Here is an 18,542-nt window from a genome sequence, read left to right as displayed (position 1 = left end):
CGGGCTGGGACCGCTTCTGCGGTCTTGGAGCCGTTTCTGCGGCTTGGGAGCCGCTTCTGCGGTTCATGGTCTGACCTGTCTTGGCCGCATCTGTGATAGGAGTACCGCTTCTGCGGTCCCGCACCTGCGGTCAACCAACCGCAGGTGCGGTTATGATAGAAGCAGATGCTCCAGCACTTCTTAAAAATTCCAACTTCACTTGAGCTTCGTCCGATTGACGCTCGGGGCTCCCGGGCCCCGCCTGAACATACTGAAAAGTCTGAAATCATGAAACGGACCTACTCGAACCTTCGGAACGCCCAAAACAACGCTAAATCTAAGAATCACCCCTTAAAACCAATTGAATCAAACTTATGAACTTCAAGTTCTTAATTTTCCTCTAACGAGCCGATACACCTTTAAACTACTCGGATTGACACCAAATTTTGCCGGCAAGTCTTAAATGTTATATCGGACCTGTACCGAGCTCCGGAACCAACATGTGAGCCCGATACCCATGGGATCAATCATTAATTAGTTTCTTTAAATTTTTAAAACTTCAGATTAACAATTTCTAATAAAAATTCATTACTCGGGCTAGGGACCTCGGAATTCAATTTCGGGCATACGCCTAGGTCGCATATTTTCTTACGGATCCTCCGGGACCGTCAAATCATGAATCCGGGTCCGATTACTCAAAATGTTGATCAAAGTCAAATTTAGTCTTTTAAGAAAATCTTAAGGAATCAAATGGACATATTTCACTCCAAACTCTTCCAAATCCCGAACCAACCATCCCCACAAGTCGTAAATTAGTTAAAGCAAGTGCGGGAAGTTTTATTTAAGGGAAGGGGGTTCTAAAAGGCAAAACGACTAGTCGGGTCGTTACATTCTCCACCTCTTAAACAAACGTTCATCCTCAAACGGACATAGAAAAGTACTTGAGTTGCTGAATAAATGTGGATATCTGCTCCGCATGTCCTCCTCGGACTCCCTGTCGCCTCCTCGACTGGTTGGCCCATCCACTGGACCCTCACCGTAGAAATTCTCTTGGACCTCAACTGGCGATCTTGTCTATCAATAATGGCAACTGGCTCCTCCTCATAACCCAAACTCTCATCCAGCTGAATAGTACCGAAGTCTAACACATGGGACAGGTCAGCATGATACTTCTGAAGCATCGATACATGAAAAACTGGATGAACTCCCGATAAGATGGGGGGCAAAGCAAGCTCATAAGCAACCTTCCCAACTCGCCTCAACACCTCTAATGGGCCAATAAACCTTGGGCTCAGCTTGCCCTTCTTCCCGAATCTCATAACACCCTTAATTGGTGATACTTTCAAGAGGACCTTCTCACCAACCATAAATGATACATCACGCACTTTCTGATCCGTGTAACTCTTCTGCCTGGACTGAGCTATGCGAAGCCTCTTCTGGATCAACTTTACCTTGTCCAAGGTATACTGTACCAAATTTGTACCGTATAACTTAGCCTCACCAGGCTCAAACCACCCGATAGGAGAACGAAAACGTCGACCATATAAAGCCTCATATGGAGCCATCTCTATGCTGGACTGATAGTTGTTGTTGTTGTACGCAAACTCCGCCAAGGGCAAGAACTGATCCCACTGTCCTCCAAAGTCAATCACATATGCTCTGAGCATGTCCTCCAAAATTTGAACTGTCCGCTCGGATTGCCCGTCGGTCTGAGAATGGAATGTTGTGCTAAGCTCTATACGGGTCCCCAACTCACTCTGAACGGCTCTCCAGAAATGGGAAGTGAACTGAGGGCCTCTGTCTGATATGATGGAAACAGGCACAACGTGCAATCGGACTATCTCCCGAATGTAGATATGAGCATACCTCTCTGCTGTATAAGTAGTCGCTACTAGAATAAAGTGGGCCGACTTGGTCAATTTGTCAACAATGACTCACACTGAATCGAACTTACGCAAAGTCCGTGACAACCCAACTACGAAATCCATGGTAATACGCTCCCACTTCCACTCTGGTATAAGCATCTGCTGAAGTAGGCCACCCGGCCTCTGGTGTTCATACTTGATCTGCTGGCAATTCAAACACCTAGACACATACTCCACTATGTCTTTCTTCATCATCCGCCACCAATAATGTTGTCTCAAGTCACGATACATCTTCGTAGATCCCGAATGAATGGAATACCGTGAACTGTGTGCCTCCTCTAGAATCCTCTCCCTCAGAACATCAACATTAGGAACACATAGATGACCTCGAAGTCGCAAAACACCATCCTCGCCAATAGAAACCTCCTTGGCACCTCCCTAAATCACCGTCTCTCTGAGAACTGCCAAATGTGGATCATCGAACTGTCGGGCCTTGATCTGCCCCAATAATGAAGACTGAGCAACAATACACGCAAGAACTCGGCTGGGCTCCAAAATATCCAACCTCACAAGTCTGTTAGCCAAGGATTGAATGTCCAAACCTAGTGGTCTCTCCTCTCCTAGAATGAATGCCAAACTACCCATACTTTCTGCCTTTCTGCTTAAGGCATCCGCGACCACATTTACCTTGCCCAGATGATAAAGAATGGCGATGTAATAATCCTTCAGTAACTCAAGCCACCTGCGCTGCCTCAAATTAAGATCCCTCTATTTGAACAAATGTTGTAAGCTGCGATGATTCGTATAAACCTCACATGACACCCCATACAGATAATACCTCCATATCTTAAGAGCATGAATGATCACGGCCAACTCTAGATCATGCACAGGATAATTCTTCTCATGAACCTTCAGCTGGCGCGAAGCATATGCAATAACTCGCCCCTCCTGCATCAATACACACCCTAATCCAACGCGCGAAGCATCGTAATATACCGTATACATCCCTGAACCGGAAGGAAACACAAGAACTAGTGTTGTAGTCAAGGCTGTCTTGAGCTTCTGAAAGCTCGCCTCACAATCATCGGACCAATGGAAAGGAACACCCTTCTGGGTCAATCTCGTCAGAGGTGATGCAATAGATGAAAAACCCTGCACGAATCGTCTGTAATACCCTGCTAACCCCAGGAAACTCCTAATCTCAGTCACCGAAGTAGGACGTGGCCAACTCTGAACTATCTCAATCTTCTTGGGGTCCACCTTAATACCCTCTCCTGACACAACATGCCCCAAGAATGCCACTGACTCCAGCCAAAACTCACACTTGGAGAACTTAGCATATAGCTTCTGCTCTAGCAAGGTCTGAAGCACTACCCTTAAATGCTGCTCGTGCTCCCCCAGGCTACGAGAGTATATCAAGATGTCGTCAATGAAGGCGACGACAAATGAATCAATGTAAGGCCTGAATACCTTGTTCATCAAGTCCATGAATGCTGCTGGGACATTAGTCAAGCCAAAGGATATCACTAGGAACTCATAATGGCTATATCTAGCCCAGAATGCAGTCTTCAGAACATCCGAGCCCTGAATCTTTAGCTGATGATACCCTGACCTCAAGTCAATCTTGGAGAACACCCTAGCACCCTGCAACTGGTCAAACAAGTCATCGATACGAGGCAACGGATACTTGTTCTTGATGGTGACTTTGTTCAACTGGTGGTAATCAATGCACATTCACATAGTCCCATCCTTCTCCTTCACAAATAACACTAGTGCATCCTAAGGCGATACACTAGGTATAACAAACACCTTCGCTAAAAACTCCTCAAGCTGCTCCTTCAACTCCTTCGGAGCCATACGGTACAGTGGGGTTGATACAGGCTGGGTGCCTGGAGCCAAATCAATACAGAACTCAATATCACGATCCGATGTCATGCTAGGAAGATCAGAAGGAAACACATCGGCGAACTCTTGAACTACCGGAACTAAATCAATCGTCGGAGACTCTGCAGTGGTGTCCCAAACATAAGTCAAATAAGCCAAACACCCCTTCTCGACCATTTGCCGAGCCTTCAGGAAAGAGATAACCCAGCTAGACGTATCAACCATGGAACCCTTCCACTCCAACCCTGGCGACCATGGCATCACTAAAGTAACAGTCTTGGCATGGCAATCTGGGACGGCGTGATATAGAGATAACCAATCCATGCCCAGGATGACCTCAAAGTCAATCATGTTAAGCAACATGAGATCCGCTCTAGTCTCAAAACCACAGAAGGTGACCACACAGGACCGGTAGATCCGATCTACAACCACAGAATCGCCCACAGGAGTGGACACATGAACAGGAGTGCCCAAAGACTCAGGAGAAATAACCAGGAAACGAGCAAACAGAGATGATATATATGAATAAGTAGACCCCGAATCAAATAATACCGAAGCATCTCTACTGCCGACGAAAATAATACCTGTGATGACGGCATCTGAGGCTAATGCATCTGGCCTAGCCGGAAGGGCATAGAATCTGGCCGGAGCGCTGGTAGGCTGGCCTCCACCTGACTGAGTAGTAGCTGGCTGACCTCTCCCTGCCTGGCCTCCACCTATAGGACGACCCCTACCAGTCTACCCTCCACCTCTAGGTGGTGGGGCAGCCGATGCTGAAATCATAGGCTGCTGACCCTGCTGTACTGCCTTGCCCCAAAGCCTGGGGCAGTATCTCCTCTTATGACCATGGTCTCCGCACTCAAAACAACCCCATGGTACGACGACCTGCTGCCCTGATGACTGACCCTGATGGCCTGTAGACCCACTGGAAGAAGCCTGGATAGTCGGCGGACGGTATGAACTCTCCAACATAGCACTGAAATAAGAATCAGAAGAACCTTGTGGACCTGAATAACCGTTGGAGGAAACCTGATTAGCTGGTGGGTGGTAAGAACTCTCTGACATCGCACTGAAATATGGTCTCACTGGAGCACCTCGGGGAGGTAGTGGTGGTGCCGAATACGGGGGTCTGTTGGGCTGACCTCTCCCGAAGTGACCTCTACCCCTAGCTGGGGCGCCTCTAAACTCTCCCGAAAAATGGGCCCTCTTGTCCCGCTGAATCTGCTCTCTACCCTTTTGGCGATATCCCTCAATCCTGCGAGCAATCTCTACCACTAGCTAATACTCGATACCCATCTCCACCTCTCGGGCCATGCTAGCTCGAATACAGGGGTGCAATCCCGCAACAAATCTCCACACTCTCTCTGCATCAGTGCAAAGTATCATGAGTTCATGACAAGACAACTCAGAAAACCTCGCCTCATAATCGGTCACGGACATCTAACCCTACTCCAGATGCTCAAACTGATACCGCAACTCTTCCCTCTCAGAGGGTGGAATGTACCTATCCAAGAATAACTGTGTGAACTGACCCCAAGTGAGGGGAGGGGAACCTGCTGTCCTGCCAAGAACATAAGACTGCCACCATCTACGGGCCCTGCTCTCTAGCTAAAAAGTAGTGAAGTCAACCCCATGCGACTCCAATATCCTCATATTGTGCAGTCTGTCCCTGCACCTGTCTATGAAGTCCTGGGCATCCTCATGACGCTCACCCCCGAAGACAAGAGGGAGAAGTCTGGTCCATCTATCCAATAACTTCTGCGGGTCGCCATCCGCAGCTAGTCTGGGCTGGGGCGCCACTACAGCCACTGGCTGGGCCCCATTTGCAGGTAGTGCACCCGGAGTCTGATACACTGCAGCTGCATGTCCAGGAGCCTAAGCAGTAGGGGTTTGTGCTCCCCCTCCTGCATGTGATGTAGCTAGATCTGCTGGAAATAAACCAGTTTGAGTCATAGAATTCATGAACTGCAGTATACGGCCCATGACCTCTTAGAATCCTGGTGCTATCATAAAGTCTTCCAGGGTAGGCTCAGCTGCGGGCACCTCGCCCTGCTCCTCGATGATAGGATCTCCCGCGGGATCTGCTGGTGGTACTACTGGGATAACTCTGGGACGCCCTCGTCCCCTACCTCGGGCGGGTGCCCTCCCCCGGCCTCTGCCTCGGCCTCTAGCAACGGGGGGAGCAGCCCCGCCAGGGTCTGGAGCATCAGCCGTGCGTGTCCTCACCATCTGTGAGAGAATAGAAGAGGAAAATTTAGCATAACAACCACTGCACGATAAGAAATGAACAAAGAGTAATTTTTTCCTAACACCCTATAGCCTCTCGAAGATAAATACAGACGTCTCCGTACCGATCCGCAAGACTATATTAGATTTTCCCATGACTTGTGAGACCTACGTGAACCTAATACTCTGATACCATATTGTCACGACCCATTTCCATAACAGATCATGATGACGCCCAACACTGTTGTTAGGCAAGCCAACGGAGAAGTATTAGTAAATTTTTATTTTTCTTACCCAAAACAGTTAAAACATTTTCTTAATTTGCAATTAAAAACAGGTGATAATATGCAACATCCGATAAAAATTATACAACCCAAAAAAAACGTCTACTAATGTGTGTGCCAAGACCTAGTGTCACAAGTTATGGGCAACTAGTAGAATATATAAAAGAATAAATCCATCCTACTATCCGAAATAGAATAGACAGCCAAAAATAAATAAATAAAAACTCCATCAAGCTGCTGAACGGCACAGGAAGGGGCAACTCACCGTGGAAGTCTCGGACTATGAATTAGGGGTGCGCACCAGACTGATAGCCAGATGTACCTGCCTTAGGTCCTGTACAATTAAGTACAGAAGTGTAGTATGAGTACATAAACAACATGTACCCTGTAAGTATCCCGTCTAATCTCGAAGAAGTAGAGACGAGAGGTCGACTTGATACTTAATAAGGTCAAATAATATAATAAAGTGTTATGCTAAGCATGAGAGTCACAAATAATCAACAGTTTGTAGCAAGAGGTAATAAGTCATGTTCTTAACAATTTTACAGTTAGCCATTTACATTTCATAGTAGAGCAAGCCATGGATGAGATTTCACGTAGATATCATGCGCACATTGTGCCGAGGTTGACGGCCCGATCCGACAGAAAATAAATTGTGCACTGCCAGAGGGTCGAATGGCGCGAACCATAGATGTATCTATCTCTACCGAGGCGATCGGCCCGATCCACAAATATCAATTAATATCAAGAAAACACAATGCGCATTTATTTCCAAGTAAATTCATAGAAGTGTCCAACAAGTGTATACATTCACTTATATTCCTTTCCAAGACTTTAGCATATCCTAAGTGATCATATTAGCAAGAAAATATAGAGACATCCACGAATATAGCATGATACGAGTGCTAGACTACCCAGACAATTAACATAATAGTAGCTACGCACGGACTCTCATTACCTGGTGCATACGTAGCCCCCCATTTAGTAGCAAATTACTCAATTATTACACTTATGGGGACAATTCCCTCTTACAAGGTTAGAAAGGAGACTCACCTCGCTCCAAAGTGCACTTCCAATACTGAGAACGAGCCCAAACCCTCAATTTGAAGCCGAACGATCCAAAACTAGTTAAATAAGGTAGGAACCAGTCAATATAAGTTCACAAGATCATACTCTAGCTATTTAAGCAATTCCCCATTCTCAACCCAAGTTTCCTAAAATCCGACCCCGGGCCCACGTGCCCGGATTCCGAAATTTTTCGAAGGAAGTTGTTCTCTATAACCTAAGGATCAATAATATATGATTTCTAATTCATTTCATAACAAATTTCGTGGTTAAATCTAACTTTTGTTAAAAACCTAGGTTTTGCTCTAACCCCTAGTGTTTAATCTACCTAAGACACAATTATTAAACTAAGAATATGTGGGATAAACTTACCTCAAGATGCTAGGTGGAAGTTTTCTCTCAAAAGCTCCCAAAATCGCCAATGGAGGAGTGAAAAGTGGTAAAAATGACTTAGAACCCGTATTAAATGAAGCTCACTGCTTCAGCAATTTCCACATGTGCGTTCAGGGGACTGCATCTGCGGTCCCGCTTCTGCGAGGAAGAGACCGCATCCAATGGGCCAAGCGGGCTGGGACCGCTTCTGCGGTCTTGGAGCCGCTTCTGCGGCTTGGGAGCCACTTCTGCGGTTCCTGGCCTAGCCTGCCTTGGCCGCATCTGCGATAGGAAGACCACTTCTGCGGTCCCGCACCTGCGGTCAACCAACCGCAGGTGCGATTATGACAGAAGCAGATGCTTCAGCACTTCTCAAAAATTCCAACTTTACTCGAGCCTCGTCCGATTGACGCTCGGGGCTCCCAGGCCCCGCCTGAACATACCGACAAGTCTGAAATCATGAAACGGACCTACTCGAACCTTTGAAACGCCCGAAACAATGCTAAATCTAAGAATCACCTCTTAAAACCAATTGAATTATACTTATGAACTTCAAGTTGTTCATTTTTCTCTAACGAGCCGAAACGCCCTTAAACTACTCGGATTGACACCAAATTTTGCGGGCAAGTCTTAAATGTTATATCGGACCTGTAACGGGCTCCGGAACCAACATGCGAGCCCGATACCCATGAGGTCAATCATTAATTAGTTTCTTTAAATCTTTAAAACTTCAGATTACCACTTTCTAATAAAAATTCATTACTCGGGCTACAGACCTCGGAATTCGATTCCAGGCATACGCCCAGGTCCCATATTTTCCGACGGACCCTCCGGGACTGTCAAATCATGAATCCGGATTCGTTTGTTTAAAATGTTGATCAAAGTCAAACTTAGCCTTTTAAGAAAATCCTAAGGAATCAAATGAACATATTTCACTCCAAACTCTTCCAAATCCCGAACCAACCATCCTCGCAAATTATAAATTAGTTAAAGCAAGCGCAAGAAGTTTTATTTAAGGGAACGTGGTTCTAAAAAGCAAAACGACTAGTCGGGTCATTACAGTAAATCAATCGTCAGTTATGATCGTCGTTAATCTGAGTTCACCTTGAATCAGATTCTATTTTAATTCTTTATTTTCATGGGAATTTCATCCGAACCATTTTGAAGATCATCAAGAGCTCTCTCGAATGAATTCTACTCTTTCTGCTTTCCAGTAATTTATTCATGGCACGCCCTTCTATCCCATATTGTTGTTGCTCTTGTATAGTACAAGTATGTTTTTTTCAGAATTCTCAATTTTTTTTCCTCTCCACCACTTGTGTTTTCAAATCATTCATCTGACAAAAGTCCCTAACAAATACATAGGAGAAAAACAACCCAAAGATAGAGAGAAAGAATAGAGGATTTCAAGGAGAAAGAGAGGTAGAGAAAGGGTAGAAGAAGCGAAAGAGGAAAAATGGATGGATAATTGGAGAATACTAAAAACGACGGAGGGTAAAAAACAATGTTTTAATTTTATAAAAGGAAAAATTGGAAATAAAGTTGACAACATACTCGGGCCCAACACATTAAGCATTCTATTTTTTTTTTTCAAGTATTCCAATGCCAATGAAATAATTCTCCATCTGTAGATAAGAAATTGGACTATCAAAACCAGTAGGCTTTTCGATACATCATACAAAATGGTAGGATGGTACAATTAAAAAGTTATTCTAAGAGATAAAGTGCTGCAAGATCCTATAGACGTTATTCTGAGGATCATAAAATTCAATGTTATTGCTGTATAAAAGAGGATTGTATGAAGCAGCATCCTATAATTGAGGATTACAGGTTGTCTCTTAACCATTTTAGTGCACCATTCAGGACAGACCTGCGATCACAAACGTTTAATTAGGAGCAAGATATATTGGCAACAAGAAAAACAAAATTACAACACTTGAAGTTTAAGGGAAACTAAACCAAAATGTAGATAGATCAATTATTGCAGAATTAAGACGATGCCAATGGAGCAAAATTTATTTTTAAACCAAAGTACAACACCGAGCTAAAATATACACGTACAAGTAAGTTGTCATTCTACCATGGCTCGGTAAATGTAAGTAATGTCTATTTTCTGGCACGTTTGCTCAATTCATAAAGCAAAATCACTTATATGGTTAATGATAATGGGCTCTACCCATGGGTTTAAATGGAAAGTAGGTGAATTCCATGGTTCTAACAATATAAGCATCTAACCAAGAACTAAATACTTTTCAAGAAAAATCCTAATTAAAGAGTAATGTCAAGAAATTTACCTAGAAAAATTTGTTAACTTCTTCAACGGATCATCTTGATCTTCTGATGACTCATTGGTTTTTGATGTACTTGAATCTGAATCCACTGGAGTTTCTGTTGTATTAGCTGCGATGCAGAAAAGATGTGTCAACTTTTATGCTAGAGGAATCGACTGACTATAAATGGGATATTTATTTTGACACCCAAGTGCCATGGCTTTTGAGTGAGGAGAATTTCTAGCCTTTGATATTGAGAGTGAATTCAGAACGTGATTTTCTTATCCTCTGAGTGAAAATACTTCTTCTTTGGAACAATTGTCCAGAGGAGGGGTTCTAACACGTGACTATAGTTTCTAAAAAAGAATATCTATAAGAATGGTGCAATAATTAGGCGAGACAATACCAAAGTGGTAAGTTTAATTATCTAGAGATACGATCTTTTTTATTTCACAAGGATATGAATTAGTATGAAATTGCTAGGTTCAACTGAATTTTCAAGCAAGAATTAAGTGATAAAGAAATTAAAACTTGCACATTACAAGCATAACACCAAAGGGAAATACCTCTCGATGTCTCTGTTTCACGCTATTAGGCACAATGACTTCATTGAAGCTTGAGTTTCATGCATTGAAGCACAAAGTTACCATGAAACATGGAGCACTGGTTTGTCCAATACTGTCTATTATTTTTTTCCATCATTGCAATGCTATTTCAGTATTAGAATAGACAAATTCCATACACTTGTACTGAATTTTGTTGGGGGCTGGTTATTTTTCGCCCACAGTTTGATTATTGGACTCCACAATGCGATCAAAAGAGGGAAAACAAAAATTTCGAAAATACTTTGCAAAACCCACGTTTGAGCGTGCCCCGGGTTAACTAACTTCATTTTGACCTGTAAAATCAAAAGCTTCTTAGTGATATTGATAAACAAAAATACTTGGGCTGAAGTTAAATGGATGATATAGCTAACTAAAAATTGGTTATCTCTGATTGCAGTATATCGTCAAGGAATCTGAAGAGAAATGAACAATATCTTATGATGTTCACTAAATCAAACAATGGTTATTTCAGATGCCAAAATAAAGGGAAAGAAAAAGTTACATCCTGCCTAGGCAAATATGTTGCAGGAAGATCATCAACATAGGTAGTGAAGATCAGACTACCTGTTGTGCATGAGTAGAAAGTTGTCTAATATACAAGTTTAAGATTTTGCTTGAATCATCACCTAACCACATCTTTCCTGTTTAGGAAAGAGGAACTCTACCTCGATAGGGAATATTTTGAATGCGAATTGAGTTCTTCAAGTATAAAATGGTTAGTTCACAACCGAATTCAAACTTGACAAATTCGCAAAGGGAAAAAAATACAAAAGGAGATTCAAAACACTCATACAAACACACAAAGGAACACAAAGATTATCCGACATAGATTTGGAATGCCACATATCAGTCCCATATTGCTGGAAGCTCCTACGCTGCTCCTCATTGTAGACTTTAAAAATCACTTTTACATGTCCCTATACAGATAAGTCACCTAAAGGCTAAAGGCATATATATAACTTTGCTAGGCAGGACTAAGCCATGTATATACAGATGACCACATATGCTCAGATGACACCAATATTCAAGACTTTTAAGTTATTTTCCCATAAATGCATAATGAAGTTTACTGAGATTAGTAATATCCAGAGAAAGTAACTAAATACTAAGAGTATGAAAAATAGAAAATGTGATTAGCTCAAACGTCTCCAAGATACCAGGGCAGTAGGGGTATTCATAAAACCCCGAAAAACCGAACCAAACCGAACCAAGCAAAAAAACCGATACTTTTTGGTTTGGTTTGGTTTTGGTTTTGAATTTTAAAAACCGATCAAATTTGGTTTGGTTTTGGTTTTAATCAGAAAAAAACCGAACCAAACCGACTATTGAAGTAGCTATTCCAAATTTATTATTACACCTATATATATGTATATTGTTATACAAAGTTTCAAAAAATTTATGGTAAATGTTAATAGTTTGCACTTTTAATATAGTTCTTTATCTTTACATTCTAGTTTGATTGGTAGTTTTCTTTTGTTTAGTGTAAGAATCCATTTCGTGTTAAAAATAACATATTTTTAATTGAGTCCTTAAATTATTCATCACTATTTGATTCAATTATCATCAATATATTTTGGTAAATAATAGATTTCTCAAAGGGCAATTGATTTGATACTGTTACATTGAAAATGTAATCGCCCAAATATGTGTTTGGTAGTGTATGTCATATATTTAAGAAAAAACCGATAAATAACCGAAAAAACCGAAAAACCGACATAAACCGAATCAAGAAAAACCGACTTAATTGGTTTGGTTTGGTTCTAATGTTTGAAAAACCGACTTAATTGGTTTGGTTTCTTTTTAGGAAAAAACCGATCCAAACCGAACCATGAACACCCCTACAGGGCAACATGTGCCTACAAGAGCAATTTGTAAAGCTGATGATAATCTTTAAGGATGAAACATAAATCAGCTTCAGGGCCCGTGTTTCAAAAAGACTACGGATTTGTGAATTGAATATTTTTGGTTTTTTCATTTGATAACCAATTGGCTTAACTTCTCAGTCCCATCACCACCTTTGAACAATTTACCAGCCCATATAAGGTTGAATGTTTGAAGATGTGATCTATTTGCAACTTCTTCTCTTATGCTACTGAGGAAATAGGAAGCAAAGTAAATAAAAAGAATAGCCGGTACAATGATGGAGTGAGTTTCACCCGAAGTATTGATGTTGACAAAAAACAATAACCATCCAGAGAAATCGAGAAGCAAAGGAGAAGATACGGAAGTTAGTACAAGTATTGATATTAACAGAAGTACTGATATTCATAGAGCAGAATAAAAGGCAGATGAAATTCCATGAAAAGCAATGAGAAATATCTGTAGGTGGATTGTTATATCACAGCTGGCCTACTCAGCAAAGTTTAGCGTACTTGTATACGAAAAGTCAAGAGGTAGCAAAATGCTTTTAATTGACATTCCTCCGTAACAAAAGATTATGCAGATTAATATACTTATGCTTATAGTCATTCAACAAACAAAGATAACTTGGTGTCGCACTCTCTTAACTTTCTTTGTGCAACTCTGCACAAATATAAGTATTTCTTACAAAGGCATAAAAGAAAATCTAACCTGCTGTAGACTATACTTTGAAAACAGCATAAGTAGCACTTGCACTATACTAAGATGTCGTTGTGTTTGATCATGTTGAGAAGGTATTTTCGCCCAAATAAAGCTTCATTATTCAAAACATAGATATAAAGGTTTGCCCAAGGCAGTGCATTACCACTAAAGTTGAAAAAGTTGTACCAAAAATTAGAGATTCAAACACATTATTTCGATGCAAATACCAGAAAATCTTCAACACACCGAATCTTTAGAACGTAACTACCCCCTCCCTCCTGCCACGAAGAATAATAAAAACAATTTCTACATACCAATTTCCAGAATAAATTTTCCGTAAAAATTCTTAAATCCACACCAATTTTCACAATAAATTCCCGTAAAAAAACCCTAAAATTCAAAGTAAGCACTGTTGAAAATTTCTCCCCTTTCTTCAGTTCCAAAGAAGCAGCAAAAACCCATTCACTTAGAGCTTCGGCAACTATGTAAATTCGAAATAGGGAAAGTCAAACAGATTTTTTCTCTAAAATGCAAATTCCTACCAGATGAAGAGCGGAGATGAAGCCTCGTAGTACACAGATCAGGAAAGTAAATTAATACGAAATGATTACCTTGATGCGACAAAGTTAGAGCAGGGAATAAGTCCAAACCCCAATTTATCTTATGAAGAAGATGGTGGAGCTCCATAAAATGGAAGTTGATTTAATTTAAGCTATGAATTGCAAAAGTATTTCAAAATCCATGGAGGAACGGGTATATGCAGAGAATAAAGTTGAGAATACTGAAGAGAGAGAATCACATAATATAAAGCTGTAGGTATAAAATGACTATGTAACCCTCGCTAATTTAAGGAGCGTGCGTCATCAGATACAAGGACATAATAGAGAATTTAACACAAAATTAGACTGAAATGACCAACGTAGCCTTTGGTCGGCAAGCAGGGATGTCGACCGAGAGCAGCTAGTAAGAATTCTATATTCTATATAGTATAAGAATAGTTGAAACTTATTATTTGCTAGAAATTTGGGATGGCAATTATAATTAAGACAAATAAGGAAACCAGACAACTTGTAGCCATGAAATAACTTGAGCGGGTAGACGTTAGGTTTGTGCACGTTATTTCATTCTTTCTTACTACTAATTTTTTTAATAATAATCTATATCTATCTATCTATCTATCTATATCTTATCTATCTATATTATTATAAAAGCATGAATGTTAGAACGCTAAATATTGAAAGATAAAAATATCCTTAAAATATTGACCGATTTTTATACCCTTCACAATTGAATTATTTCTTCAAAAAAAAGTGGGATAAAATCATAATATTTAGTGTCTAAAATATAGGAGTCTGAAACCAATTAATACTAGAAAATGTTAAAATCATAAAATAACGTGAATCAAGTTATAGTGCCTAAAATATAGGAGTTTCTCACCAACTAAAAATAGAACTTCTTATGTAACAACCTGATCGGTCGTTTTTAGTTCTAGCGCCTCGTTCGGCAATTTGAGACCATGAGTAGCTTCACTTTAGGTATAATGACTTGTATGTGTGGTCAGAACAGAGTTTCGGGAAGTTCGGAGTTGATTTGGAAAGAAAATTCTCATTTCGGAAGCTTTAAGTTGAAAGAATTGACTAAGATAGGATTTTTGAGTAAATGACCTCGGAATCGGAATCCGAAGGTTCCAGTAGGTTCGTATGATGATTTCGGACTTGGCTGTACGTCCGGATCGGGTTTTAAAAGACCCGGGAACATTTCAGCACCTATTGTGGAAGTTAGCATTTTTGGAAGGATTTTATAAGATTGGGTTGAAGCGCATTTCAGTGTTATCGATGTCCGTTTGGGATTTCGAGTTTGGGAATAGCTTTGTATGGTAATTTTGGTGTTGGGAGCGCGATCGGAAGTGAATTCAGAGGTCCGTAGGTCATTTTGGAGTCATTTGGCTAAAGATAGAAATTTGAGGGTTTTTGAGAAGTTTGACAGGAAGTGGACTTTTTGATATCGGAGTCGGATTTCGATTCCGAAAGTTGGAGTAGGTCCGTAATGTCAAATATGACTTGTGCGCAAAATTTGAGGTCAATCGGACGTGATTTGATATGTTTAAGCAATGAAAGTATAAGTTTGAAATTTTAAAGTTCATTAAGCTTGAATTGGAGTGCGATTAATGATTTCGACATTGTTTGATGTGATTTGAGGCCTCGAGCGAGTTCGGATCATGTTTTGGGATATGTTGGTATAACTGGTTAAGATCCTGAGGGCCTCAGGTGAGTTTCGGACGTGCGGGAGGGGTTGGAAACACTCTAGATTTTCTGGTGTTCCTGGCAGCAGTTGCAGGTCTCGCAAATGCGAGAAATAGTTCGCATTTGCGAACTCACATTTGCGAGTGAGGCTTCGCATTTGCGATTCTTACGACCCGAATTTCCCACCCTCGGGAGTCGTGATGACGCCTACTAATGAAAGTTAGGCAAGCCAACGGTGTGAATAAATTATCTTTTCCCAATTTTAAATCCTTTAATAGTTAGGAACAATATCTTACAAACATCGAAATTTTTAAACAAGCGGAAGAAACGATAAAATATTTGAATAAATATCCAATACATCATCTAAAGCAAAATCTACCCAGAACTGGTGTCACGCTTCACAAACAGTCTAGAATTACTATAAACAAGGTCTGAAAGAAAGATACAATCTGTCTCTGAAGTAAATGAAAATAGAATATAAAGATAGAAGAGAACGCCGAGGCATACGGACGCCTGCAGGACTACCTCGGAATCTCTGACTGGACTGAAGGCAGTCACCCAAAGCTACGATCCAAAAGTAGCCGCTCCAGGATCTGCACACAGTACAGAGTGTAGTATCGGCACAATCGACCCCATGTGCTGGTAAGTGCCTGGCCTAACCCTGACGAAGTAGTGACGAGGCTAGGACCAGACTACCAAATAAACCTGTGCAGTTATATCATATACAACGGGAAATAAAACAGAAATAAACAATTAAAGATGGGAGGGGGGCATGTTGCGAGAGAATATCATTTACCAATAGTAATTCAAGAGAAAAACATAAAGAACAATTTAAAATTCATAGCAAAAGAATAAGGAAATCGTAACCAACCAATAAACACTTTTATTATTTATTGTTGCGGCGCGCAACCCGATCCAAATCATAAACAAACACTGTTGCGGCATGCAACCCGATCCATATCATTTATCACTGTTGTGGCGTGCAACCCCATCCAATTATATTATTGTTGCGGCGTGCAACCCGATCCAATTATATTATTGTTGCGGCATGCAACCCGATCCAAATATAATATTGTTGCGACGTGCAACCCGATCCATATCATGCAATTCAACACCAATCACAAAAGATTCCCGGCAAGGAAACGATAAGGAAACAACACTATCCCGGCAAGGGAATCGATAGTATAAGTAAATACGTCCCGGCAAGGGAATCCGCTATCACAAAACTTGTTCCAACATCTAACTTCACAAAGAAATCTCAACTAATACCAATACCCAACCATAAACAATTTCCACGAGAATAGTCATAATTCTTGCTCAACACAGAAAATCAACAACTTAGGCATTCGTAGTACTTATTAAGAACACAACGATTTCAATTTAAGACTCACGATCATGCTTGACACCAACGTATAGATACTCATCACCATGCCTATACGTCGTACTTAACAAGTGTCATATAGCAAATAGGGCACAACTCCTAATCCCTCAAGCTAAGGTTAGACCAAACACTTACCTCGATGCCACGAACCCAATTCAAGTCTCAATTATCGCTTTACCCTCTTGATTCCACCATCAATTCGCTCGTATCTAGCCACAAGTTACTTAATTACATCAATAAATGCTATTTGAATCAGTTCTAATACATGAAAATAAGTTTTCTAACGTTTTCCCCAAAAAGTCAAAAATCGCTCCCGGGCCCATATAGTCAAAACCCCAGGTTCGAACCAAAACCCAATTACCCATTCCCCCACGATCCACAACAACAACAACAATAACGACCCAGTATAATCCCACAAGTGGGGTCTGGGGAGGGTAATATGTACGCAGACCTTACCCCTACCCCGAAGGGTAGAGAGGCTGTTTCCAGGAGACCCTCGGCTCAAAAAAGCAACAGGAGCCGATATATTAGTACCATAAAAATGCATAATAAAATAACAGCAATATAAGAGATATGAAATACAGAATACGAAATACGAAATAGATGGCTGGTATAGTAAAACTAGCAGGTAAAGCCCTGCATCAATAGACGGCCAATGACATTCTTAGTCTAACTCCTAACTGGCTAGTCTCACTCTATTGTGCTGTAGAAATATTCACAAGTTTCCCCTAACCTACAACCTTAATGCTCGACCTCTATAATTCCCTGTCAAGGGCCATGTCCTCAGTAATCCTAAGTCGCGTCATGTCCTGTCTGATCACCTCTCCCCAATACTTCTTAGGTCGCCCTCTACCTCTCCGCGTGCCCACTGCAGCCAGTCACTCACACCTCCTCACCGGTGCATCAGTGCTCCTCCTCTAAATGTGCCCGAACCATCTGAGTCTTACTTCTCGCATCTTGTCCTCCATGGGGGCCACGCCCACCTTCTCTCGAATATCTTCATTCCTAATCTTATCCATCCTTGTATGCTCGCACATCCACCTCAACATCCTCATCTCTGCTACTTTCATCTTCTGGATGTGTGAGTTCTTTACCAGCCAACATTCAGTTCCATATAACATGGCAGGCCTAACCACTGCTCTATAAAACTTACCTTTTAGTAACGGTGGCACTTTCTTGTCACACAAGACTCCCGACGCTAACCTCCACTTCATCCACCCCACCCCTATACGGTGTGTGACATCCTCGTCAATCTCCCCGATCCCCTGAATAACCGATCCAAGGTACTTGAAACTACCCCTCTTGGGAATGACTTGAGAGTCAAGCCTCACTTCAACTCCCGTTTCCGTCGGCTCAACTCCAAATTTGCACTCGAGGTATTCCGTCTTCGTCCTGCTCAACTTGAAACCTTTAGACTCAAGAGCATGTCTCCAAATCTCTAGCCTCTTGTTGACGCTGCCTCGTGTCTCGTCAATTAGAATAATGTTATCATCAAATAGCATGCACCACGGCACCTCCCCTTGAATATGATGAGTCAGTGCATCCATCACCAGGGCAAATAGGAATGGGCTGAGCGCAGACCCTTGGTGCAACCCCGTAACAACTGGAAAGTGTTCAGAGTCTCCTCCTACTATCCTAACCCGAGTCTTAGCTCCAGCATACATGTCTTTAATCACCCTAATATAGTCAACCGGGACCCCTTTATCCTCTAAGCAGCTCCATAAGACCTCCCTAGGAACCCTATCGTACGCTTTCTCCAGATCAATAAACACCATGTGGAGATCCTTCTTCCTATCCCTGTATTGT

At 41.5% G+C, this 18,542-nt stretch overlaps 1 long non-coding RNA gene across 2 annotated transcripts; it reads right to left on the bottom strand.

Moving 5' to 3' along the window:
- Window positions 1-9,229: 9,229 nt before the first annotated feature.
- Window positions 9,230-14,020, bottom strand: LOC107782614 (uncharacterized). 2 transcript variants are annotated; one of them, XR_012694167.1, is made up of 4 exons: window positions 13,724-14,020; window positions 10,512-13,224; window positions 9,970-10,075; window positions 9,230-9,545 (listed from the first exon to the last, which is right to left on the bottom strand). It is a non-coding gene; the product is annotated as an uncharacterized LOC107782614 (long non-coding RNA). The 2 variants fall into 2 exon arrangements; XR_001647272.2 differs by having other exon boundaries at window positions 10,512-10,843; window positions 13,724-13,896.
- Window positions 14,021-18,542: the final 4,522 nt, after the last annotated feature.

This window comes from Nicotiana tabacum, chromosome 8, assembly GCF_000715075.1.
Source record: "Nicotiana tabacum cultivar K326 chromosome 8, ASM71507v2, whole genome shotgun sequence".
In the NCBI taxonomy this organism is placed as follows: Eukaryota; Viridiplantae; Streptophyta; class Magnoliopsida; order Solanales; family Solanaceae; genus Nicotiana; species Nicotiana tabacum.
This window is presented reverse-complemented; position numbering and strand designations above follow the sequence as displayed.